This window comes from Urocitellus parryii, chromosome Y, assembly GCF_045843805.1.
Source record: "Urocitellus parryii isolate mUroPar1 chromosome Y, mUroPar1.hap1, whole genome shotgun sequence".
NCBI lineage: Eukaryota > Metazoa > Chordata > Mammalia > Rodentia > Sciuridae > Urocitellus > Urocitellus parryii.
In genome coordinates, this window is record NC_135548.1 from 12984574 (window position 1) to 12996455 (window position 11882).

Sequence of the window (11882 nt, forward strand, 5' to 3'; positions counted from 1 at the left end):
GAAAGCACTTCAAAGCTCTCACAGTTAGAAGTGTCAGTGACACAATCACTCAGCCTATGTCTTAAAATGCTAATGCTTTCTTCACAGCTGCAGGCATTTTTACAATCTAAGTGTTCCCTCATTTTGCTACCTGCAAAATAACTTCAAAGAAAAAGGAAATAAAAGCATCTTTGCTTCATTTTTTTTTACCTGCAGCTTCACCAGCTTTTATCCTCAGTGCAGAAATAAAGAGATGGAAACACACCAAAACATATAAGTTTTCCATATTTATATGAGCCTTATGGTTCCATATGACTCTGTCCAACCAAAAATGCTCTTGCCAATTCATAATTGAGGAGACCCAAAGAAGTGTTTATCACTAGAAATCCTTTCTTCATTACTTTTTGTATTAATACCTATTAATATTTATAAACACAAAGGTTCCATTTCTATGGTAGTCATTTTTATGAGAACTTGCAGAAGTAGCATATTGTTATAGAAGACACTGACATTGCTGTGGTCCCTTCACAAAGAGATGACATACACTTCTTTAAAAGTGAGATAATGGATCATCTTAGGCTTTTTCTTTTATAGACTTCCTGATTTCCTATTCATGACTATTTAACTTATTTAAACATACAATGTTAACAAGATTAAAAAGACTCAAGATGGTTTCGTGAGTAGCTTCTGGAAGGTCTTCCAGGTCTTCAATGGAACTTCTTTGAAACATGTTTTCAGGCATTAGAAGATACTTTTGCCTGTGGATTTCTATGATTGAAAGATTTCCCCACATTAATAAAAAGGAAAGATACTACTGGACTTTTGATCAATGGATCATTGTATTATTTTTTATGCATAAAATTATCTCTTTAGTTTTACCTGAAATTAGGTAATTTATTTCATTTTGCCATTATGACTTTAAATAAAGAAATAGGATCAGAAATCCTATAATAATATGGCAATTGAAGTCTACATGTTAATTAGCATCTATTACCAAATTAATAAGTATTTTTTTCCTCTTTCTGACTTTGCATTTCAAACTCACTCATGACTAAATATCTGCTTGAAAAGAATATTTCATTTCTTGATTACAATGGAATAACTATCAACTGCAATTTCTGTCCAGCTTCCCACAATTGTGTTAGAGTTTCTATTCATATTACTGTAAATTATTAAGCATTATCTTTATTTTTGTTGGTTTTGTTTGTGATTACCATAGCCCCACAACACCAATCATTTTCCTAACTCCTCTTCTTCTTCTTTTTTTTCAATGACATGTTAAATGCAAGGCACTAACTATTTGAGAACTTCACAGGATAAAGGGCTGTTCAGATACACTGGCTTCAATGAAGAATTTTACAGGTAATAGCTAATGATGGCCTATTACATAGAAAGCACTCTTTTAATTACTTTACAGGTATTATCTTTAGTCTTTAAAATTCTACATGTTGGCATTGATACTATTTTAGAGTTGAAAAATCAAATAAGTAGTGAATTGTTGCAACTAGCTAAATCTATACAGTGATAGTTGGAAATGGACTTTGGACTCTAACTTTAGAGTTCACACAAACTCAAGATACCCTTCCAAACCTATAAGATATAATTCTATGACTAAGGTACATCCTGGAAAAAACAAAGGCTAAGCTACACACTATAGCAATGGTAAAAAAGATAAAAAACAGAAACTAACAACAACAACAAAACAAAACAAAACAAAAAACCCCACAAGCATAAGAGAAGTATAAGCCAAATGCTATGGGAATACAGAAAAAAAAGTTTACTTGCATTTGAAGGGTACAGAAATGTGTCTTAAAGAACAGTTTTTATGAAGTGCCCTGGAAAATATGTCGGGACAGTTAGGGAAGGATAGGAGGATGGTTCAAGAGTACAGTAAATTATACACTAAAATAAAAGAAAGTGTTAGTGACTAGAAAGCAATCATGCTTTTAAAGCACAGTAGCAATAATCTTACTACCAATTTGTTTTAAATAAAACTGTCTGACCCAAAAATAATTCTATTCACTGGCATAAATATATTGGTACATGTATTAAACTAAATTAAAATATTTATTTTGGACTCATGTTTTCCCTTTGAAAATATAAATTCTCTCTCTTTTAATTTTAAAAACAAAAATTTTTTATTTTATTATTCTCTGAACAATGCCAGTGGATAAGGTGCTGTGTCCAGATAATAGTTTCAGGAAAATAAACCACTTCTTTGTGAAAAAATTGCATGTGATACTTCATGCAGGTAGACATCAAATACAAAATTTCATGTGCACAAGTGATGGAGAGTTTGGGTGATATGTTTTTTTTTTTTTTTTTTTTTCTGATATGCTCTGGCTTTAAGAACATGGCCATAAGTAACCTGCTAGTATTTTTTTCACTGAATTCTAGGAGAAAGTTATTGAAATACTAACTTCAGCAGTAGTCTCCATATGTTTTCTTTTCTTTTTTTTTTTTGGTGTTAAAACATAAGCATGTATTTGGGGAGGAAAACAACATAAAACCACAAAACCACACCTATCATTTTTATTACACAATCTACAGAAAGTAAAGATTTACAAAATCTTCTTGGCCAGAGGGTCTATGAAAAAAAAAAAAAAGACTGATTTCCCAGGCACAGGAATGAAGAGCCCAGGGGGCGCATGCAATTTTTATGTTGACTGAACATGAGCTTAGGCTTTAAAAGACTGGAAACAATAACTTGGTAAATTTCTCTTTCTGTTCCATTCCTGAGGCCCCTGGCTTGTTCTGGAGAGTTGTAGAGTCAACCAATCCAGGGACTCCATTAGGCAGGGGAATTTCCATGATTCCCTCCAGCCTGCGGAGCTCTAGGAGGCATTCAGCTCAACCAGTGTCTAAATCTTCCTTTACTTTTCACAGGGGAGACTGTTCTGTACCCCTCCCTCCAGAGGCAGTGAGGCCAGTGCTTCCTAAACAAATGCATCGTCACCCAACTTTCACCCAACTCCTGCACAAGCCCTGGTGAACCTCCTTCCAGGCTTCTCCATATGTTTTCTACTAATGGTGAAACCCAAACAGGTTTTGGCAGGAATATAATTAAAAAAACAAAAGGACTATCAGGAAAGAAAAAATTTTAGTAAACACTGATGAGTAAAAGTGTGAGTGGAATTATTATGAGAAACATATTCATAAACCTTCATATTTTCAAACTATATTCACACTATTTCAATGCCAAGGAAGTTTTAAATGCAGACAGGTCAAGTCGAATTACTGAATTTGGGTTGTGATTCAACAAAGTCTCTGAATAATAGATTCAGTTGGTAGGACAACATTACTGGCATGCCCATAAATCCTCTTTATAAAGATATCCCAGAATATAAATTCTGCTAATTTCTTTTCTTATGTTTTCCTGTACTTTGTGTGAATCGTTACTGTTCTTAGTGTTATATAAGGCTACATAATTTGAAAGAAGGAAACAATACATACAGAAATTAAAATGATTATTTATCTAATGCATGTAGGATTATCTTTACAATTGATTTTTTTATTTGATTCTCAAAACTTGTTTTAAGAAATGTGCCTTATTATCCTAATGTTATATTCTGACCACTTAATGACAAAAGACCATCAGAAAGTAGTAAAGCTAGAACATCAAATTAAATCTTTGTCTTTTCCTACTGACTCCTAAGGTTAAATATAAGAGAGTTTTAAGAAGCAGCTGGTCATTAGTGGCAACCTACTTGAATATTAAGAGGGATTAGGAAAGAGAAATTTATTAGAAGTGAAGTTTCCAGAAATGGAATGTGAAGAAGTCTAAGGAAATAACTGTGGTGAGTATAATCTGAGAATTTGGCAGTAAAAGATGACTATCTTTGTGGGAGCAATAGAATTTATGGATAATTTTAAATTTGGTTCCCTTAGTTTGTAAAACATTTAGTATTTTTAGATGCATAGATAAAGAATCATCAGTAACAGACCACAGATGTGAAAAAGATGTCATGATTCACTTGGTAGACATTGTTCTAAGAACGTACTTCAATAAGTGACTCCAATATTTAAATGTTATTGTGGGAGGCAAACCTTAGGGGTGACTGAGTTACACTCCCCAGCTGGGTGCTGAGGCGCTCAGTCACAGAAATGGGTGTGTCTTGCTACAGCCCCATGGGTGAAGCTATGCTCACCTGTTCCTTTGTAATATAACCCCTTGCCCTGTTTAGGAAAGAATCTTCCATGGAAGTGACTTGTGTGTGTTCCCTCCTCTTACTGTGCCCTTGGGTGTGGCCTACCCAGGTGTCAGTCAACCTGCTGACAGTGGACATCATGAAGATAGACTCAGCCCCCTGAAACCTGACCCCTTGCCTCATTTGAATAGCTTCTCCTCAATAAAAAGGGTCAGCGAGTGCTCTCTCTCTCTCTCTCTCTCTCTCTTTCTTTGGACCCTTAAGGTCAAGGAGCCATCACAGCAACCCCAAAGAAAAAGGTATTTGTGTCTCTTGTGTGGTTATTTCATGCAGCCCAGTTAGCCCAGTTTAACTAGAGTGACCCCTGAGCCTTTTAGTCGCTAGAACAGAAACCCGGCATGTTATCTATTAAAAGAACTATAGGGGCTGGGGTTGTGGCTCAGTGGTAGAGTACTCGCCTAGCATGCATGAGATAGTGGGTTCCATCCTCAGCACCACATAAGTGTAAAATAAAGATATGTGTCCACCTAAAACTAAAAAAATGAATATTAAAAAAAGAACTATAGCTTCAGTGATTATTAATGTGAAACAAACAATACTGTATTTCTGAAATCATCAACAGAGAGATGAGCTAAAGTGCAGAACGTAAATGTGACAGTACTATAATTTTCGAAACCAAGGTCTGCTATGACAATTTTGTGTCAGAAATGTCATTAACAGATGACTAGGGGATAGGGAACAATACCTCTAAGAATATCAGCTAAATTTGTTACAACATAAAGAAGTCATTTTGCTGTAACCAAAACCTTCTTTGTGGAGAGAGAGAGAGAGAGAGAGAGAGAGAGAGAGAGAGAGAGAGAGAGACTTGAAAAAAAAAGAAAGGATCTGAGAGTCTCAGGACAGAGAGAAGGCAGGACAGGATTTATTTGAGGTAAGCTTTGGAAGTTGAAATAGGAAAAGAGTAGAACTAATGTGGTGGGCTAGGGAGCCCAGTGAGATAAATTAGAAAGAAACTTGATTTCAGGATTTCCCACGATATGATCATTGCTCTTCATTGTAGCATGTGGCTCACAGTACTTGAATCTCTTTATTTATTTTTCTGTCCCATTATAAAGACTGTAAGGTATATGCAGAAAGGTGTGGAGGTGCATATGCCTTTGTGTTTTTAGTGTTCCACACACAAATCCTGATATAATTAGCATTAAATATTTGCTTTATTAAGAAAAGTATACTATGGGCAATTGAATCTAGTGAGAAAGAACAAGTGAAAGAACTTGAAGAAATGAGAAAGTAACATAGACTTCTCAAACAACAATCTTGTCTTCTCTTAAACTAATAGATAGCCTATGTTAGCCAGAAGTGGATCTCCATTGTGTGGGGGGCATTGAAGATAGGGTAGTGTGTAGGTGTAATGCACACCATGGGGGAGGCTTTCAGAATATATTAGAATAAAGATGGCAAGTGATATAGGATAGCTGATCCAAATTTCTTAAACAAGTGAGAATATTAAGATATTAAATATTCACTTCACAATTTGAATTGGGACAGGCCTATATATCTATATTAATGAGAATAATAACATGGATTCCACAAAATATCTCTGCCCCATCTTCTTTGACTATCCTGGCCACATAAAGTTAGGTCCCCTCTACTTGAGTTCATCTTATAATTTTTTTTGTTCCATATTTCTTGCAATAATTAGTAAAATAGGTCTTCAAAAATATAAAGTAAAAACACTTCGTATAGTAAGTTACATATTTCCATGTCTGAAATAGAAGAGGAAATATAACAAACAGAAAAGACAGAGATACAAATGAAGGTAAGAAAAACCACAGGATGGGAAAAAAATAGGGTTTAGAAAATAGAAATGGAACAAAAGGCATACCATTTAAAAGAATAAAATATTTTGCAGAATGAAGAATTTTGGCTATAATTTGTCCTATTTACTTCCAATCAGGATTAGATAAATAGAAATTTCTTGCCATAATATCTTCTCCCAAAATTGGAAATAAGAACAGCTACTTTACATGACATACTTGATTCACAGTTTTAACAGTTACCTTTATTAAATCATTTCACTCCCCAATTACTAATACATACATAGAGTGAATGCCCAGATTCCATTTCTCTTCCTGGTAGCACCTCAAATTCCTTTTTAAAGTGTTATGTGTATAGTCTTAATCAAAAACTTGTCCCTGGAATCCTTTTTGACTCTGGAAGATGTGGAAGCAAGCTCATTATTTTGATGTGGGCTGGGCCTGTGACCTGAACTTGCAAATGCATGCTCTCATCTCAGGGCTCACAGAGACAAAAGATAGAATAGAAAGATGTTTATAGTAAGACAAATAGAGACCATAGAGATAGGGGTGGAAATCCCTAACTGGGATATTTAGATTTTCAGGAAGCATTATGCTTCCTTCTTTCTGTTTCTGGGCACATGGGTTGTATTCTTTGATTCTACCATCCCCAAATCTGTTCAGAAGTCCACCAGTAGCCATTTATTTATTTATTTATTTATTTATTTATTTATTTATTTATTATTATTATTATTATTTTAAGATGAGCCCAATTTGTCTTTTTGCTATTGCAAATGCATCTGTATCCTAATCTTATTAAAGGTTATTCGAACCATTTCATTTTATTTTCCTAAGAATATTTGCTAACATGTATGGATTCCATTTTAGAAATGAATTCACTAATTTACATGACATTGTTTTCCTAATGGCATTGCACATTATCCTACATAAAGGGAATTTGACTTAGTCAAAGTTTTCTGTATTATATTTTCTTTACATAATCTATGTTCCAACTTCAATAAGCTATGCATCATTCCAAGTAGCACATTATAGTCTATAGACTAAAACTGCAATTTTTTTCTTAATGAAACCATATACTCATTCTAGTATAATACATATATATATATATATATATATATATATATATATATATTCATAGAATCAGACTATGAAGAACAGTAACTTTTATATCTTATACTAGACTTCAAGGGAATAATCTAGAATCAAGTTGGTTAGGAATTTTATTCTACATTATACAAAAAATTCTATCAGATATTTTTCATAGGGAAATCAGAAGTGTCCATTTTATACTGAACATATACTGATATACAGGCATCAGCTGCTCCAAACTTTTCAACCTAACCCTCCAAAAGCCTCCCCAGGACTCAGATTCTATTCATGAATACCATCCTTTTTTCTCACATCAAGAATATATTACTTTTCTATTTTTGAGTAAGTGGAAACTGTTATTGGTTGAATTGTGTCCCCTCAAAAGACATGTTGGTGTTCCAATCCCTAAGACTATGAGTTTGACCTCACATGTAAATAGAGTGTTTGTAGATGTGATTAAATTAAAGGAGGTTATTAAGGTGGTCCTTAATACAATCAATGAATGTTCCCACAAGAAGAGGGAAACACCTTATGCAGATGAACCCATGAGGGAAGAATTCCTTGTGGCCACAGAGGAAGAGATTGGAATGTTGCAGTTGAAAGCCAAGAATTCCAATGATTGATGGCCACCATCACAGTTAGGCAGAGGCAAGGAAGGGTTCTCATTTACAGGTGTCAGAGAGAGCAAAGTCCTGCCAGCAACTTGAGTTTTGACTCTTAGTCTTTAGAAATATCAGAAATTAAATATCTGTTTTCTGAAGCCACCCAGTTTATGATACATAGTTATAGCATCCCCAGGAAATTAATACATACACATCTCCAGTTTGAAATATTTTCTACATTCAATATGTTCTTTGGGCAAAGTTTATTTCCATTGAACCCTCACTAGCAAAATAGGTTAAAAATGAGTAACACTCATGCCCCTTTGAAAAGACTTTTCAATAAGTCAATTTACAATATAAATAATCTTCTTATTTTTACGTCCTCAGGACAGAGAAAATAATGTTTAAATATTTTTTGTTGTTAGCTAACTATTATATGGAATTCATTCTATCCCATGAGAACATTAGTTTCCCACTGATAATATAATCTTTTTAGAATACTTAATAACCTCATCAAGAACACTATACAAAAAGACAGTTAACCCTATTAGACAAACCTCCCTAGAGATGAAATATTATCTAGGTATCTTAATTCCTCTGTATGCATGCAGTCAAATACCCTGAAATTTTTTGTCTTGTCTCTGATATAAGACAGAATTTTTTTCAGTTGTGAACTTTTCATTATTCACATATTTAGACACAGCATCTAGTCTACAAACACCACACTCTGTTTTCTGAGAGATTTCCAGATTTATTCATCTGCCGCTTCAGCCCATAACAGGCTTATGCACAATATCAAATGATTTGTAAATGACAGTCAAGTTTAAGGAAATCGGTTGGCATGGCATAGATGAGTTAATTCCTAGTTTACACAGTTAGGTTTGTTGACTATAAACCCACCTTTCTATTAAAACAATATGATGATTTTCCACTAGATATATAAGAATCAACTTAAGTCATCATTTTTTAAGCAAATTCAAAGGATTGCAACTATTATAGACAGTGGCATTTTCACATTAAATAACATCACTGCCCTTGAGAAATTCATAGCCTACCTGGGTGTGGTGAAGTATATATATATATATATATATATATATATATATATATATATATATATATATATACACACACACACACCCATATAATCTCAACTATTCAGAAGGCTGAGGCAGGAAGATAACAAATTCAAGGGCAGTCTACTTAGCAGGATCATGTTTTAAAATATAAAAAATATAAACAGTTTGGGATATAACTCAGTGGTAGGATACTTATTTCACATGTGCAAGGTCCTGGATTCAATCCTAAGTTTAAAAAACAAAGAAAAAGAAGAAAAGGAAGAAAAAGAAAGCCAAAGAAAGAAGGAAAAAAAAACAAGCAAGCAAGTCTGCAGGATAGAAGTTAAGCCTGGGAGATGAGTTCAGAATGCTCCCAGCCAGCAGTGTGAATAGGGCCTGTGTGCAGTTCATCACCACAACCTACAGAACAGGCTTCAGTTCATTACTGAATTTTCCTGCAAGTGATCATGGGCAAATTAAGTTATTTTAAGCTAGTTTTTTTCCCTTTTTGACAAAGTAGAATAATGCTCTGGCTCACAGGGTTTGTATGAGTATTGGCATTGAAAAATTTGCAATACGGTCACATAGTAGCCTGCCAATAAGTGACACGAAGAAAAAAGAAAAAAAATCTCAAAAAAATGAGTGAATGTTGAAAGTCTCAGCCAATGTAGAAGGATTGAAATCATATTTCAGAGCAGGCTCTAGGATTTGTTATAGAAATCACATTCTGCTTTTTAGGTATCGGTGACAGTCATAAATCAAGCTTTATTCATTTTGTTTGAGGATCTAGCAAAGTCAGTAATTGAGTGTTTTTTTAACAAAGATAAGGTTAAAGTAGGAATTGAAGCTCCTTTAAAAAGAAAAGAAATTGTGTTATGCACTAATTTGAGTTCATTGCAGGGTTAACTCTCTCATCCCTTTTCTCAAAATATATTTCATGGAGATTAATATGTGTCAATTTGAAAAGAATTATCATAATCAAATAGGTTTGGAAAGCACTGGGTTAAACAAAGTCAAACAGATTTGAGTGCTGCAAGCCTTCTGGGAATCTTTAATTTGGAAAGAAAAGATATTGTTCATTGAGCAGAGATGACCTAAAGGGTCTTTTTCCTTGCAACAAATCACAGGTTTTCAGGGAGCAACGGCTTTTGCCAGCTCCTTTCCTTCATAGCTCTCCCCACCAAGGCTCCACAGAACTCACTTTGGAAATGCTATTCTAACCATATGAAACACAGATAGTTGCCTAGGAAACAAGGCAAATTTATGGCTAAGATAATTCTATTGAAATCATTTTTTTTTGCATCATGATATTTCCCTAAAGTCAGTATTCTTTAGTTTGGCTCATGACTAGCAATTAATCCATATATTCTAAATTGTATGCAATTTTGTTCTGAAAATCACAGATGTATAACACAGTATTAAACAAACCAGTACAAAATACACAATCAAAATAGTACATATATGTCCTAAAAAAACACTGAAAATGATATCTGTAACTGAATTTACAAATGAGTAAATGTAAAAAAAATTGACTACGTGTAATATTGTCATAAAAAAATGTCTCTCAGGAAGAGTTTTGTGCTATAATCTACAGTTGAGATTATTTGAGTCTATCAAGTGACATGACATAAATTAACAGGCCATTTACTTAGTCAAGCCTAAATCTTGCAAAAATTACAGACAAGAATGTTATTTGGCCATGTTTAGCAGCATCCGATTTTGAAGACTTCTCCAGATCTCTAGCATAGTTAATTTTATTTTCCTAAAGACAGGATAAAGACTGTTAGTAAGATTTTTTTTAACCAAATTTTGGATACTAGCATCCATGTTTTAGTAAAATATTTTTTGACATCAGTTTTTTACTTTAAAGAGTTTTCAAATTCTTGAAAAAAAATGATATAACATCTATATTGAATTTTCCTTCATCCTCCAAACAAGGTATAAGGATCTATGGAAATATTGTTTTCTCTAGTGTCTTTGATATCACAACATATAAGGAAACAGATTTTCTTCTTATAATTTAAATACGGTTCTGAACTAAATAGAATAATTTTAGAAAAGAACTTTTATCAAGACAGCATATGCATTTTAATATTTTAAGTATTCTATTTGTATATATCTCAGATAATATGTGAACAATAGTACAACTATAAATGTATAATATCATTATAATTCTCATATTATAAATGTACATAGAATGTTTTATCGCTTGTCTCATATTTTGGAATTTGGTGAGGTAATATTTCCACAGGGATACTGATTCAAGTATAGGAAGGTGTAATATTTTTGTATTTTATTTATACAGAATTGAGATATTCTGAACATCGATATGTTACAGAGAAGGTATATAACAAATAAACTACATTTTACAGTAATTTTAATTTGGTTTCCATGGGTCCAATTTAAAAAATACCATTGCACATGTGTAGCTTTCCCTTTATAGACAATATTTCACAAAATCATCCACAAGCATTCAAGAAAACACCAAGGGTAGAGACATATACATTGTTCCATCTTTCCTTACTCTTTTTTTCCACTTTGTTTATACTAACTTGTTGATTATCAGAACCAAGATTAATTAATCCTACACACACACACACACACACACACACACACACACACATACACACAATCTATCCTTTAGTTTTTCATGGAATAGAATCTACTATTAAGGAAAAAGGACTTGGTTAAGTCACATAGTTTTAGTGATTTCAGAAAAAGAGGGAACCACTGCTTGCTATAGTCAAGAAAACACAGTGATTTCTTTAACTGTCTCCATTCTATTGGTTTGGTAAGCTCTTCATATACTTATAGATTGCATAAGGCACTTATAGGCAGAGATGTACCTCCTTTCCGGTAATTCATGTCCTAGGAAGAATGAAATTTATTCAGAAAAAAAATGTGTAAATTCACTTTGGAAACAAATATAATCTTTCTAAATTAAAAGAGCAAGTACTCATATAGACTAAGTATTACAACTATCATTATTTAAATAATTATCATTATTTAAAGAAGAAACCAAAATGGTCACATTCATATACATATTGAATAGGGAGAGAAACACAGGTCCTTAGGGCATAATAATTTAGGTATTATCTAGATTTGTTTTTGTTTTCCTATTAAAAAGGAAAGCAAAAACTGTCTATATTGACCTAATTCTAAAGACATATAAAAAATAAAAAAAAAGAAAAG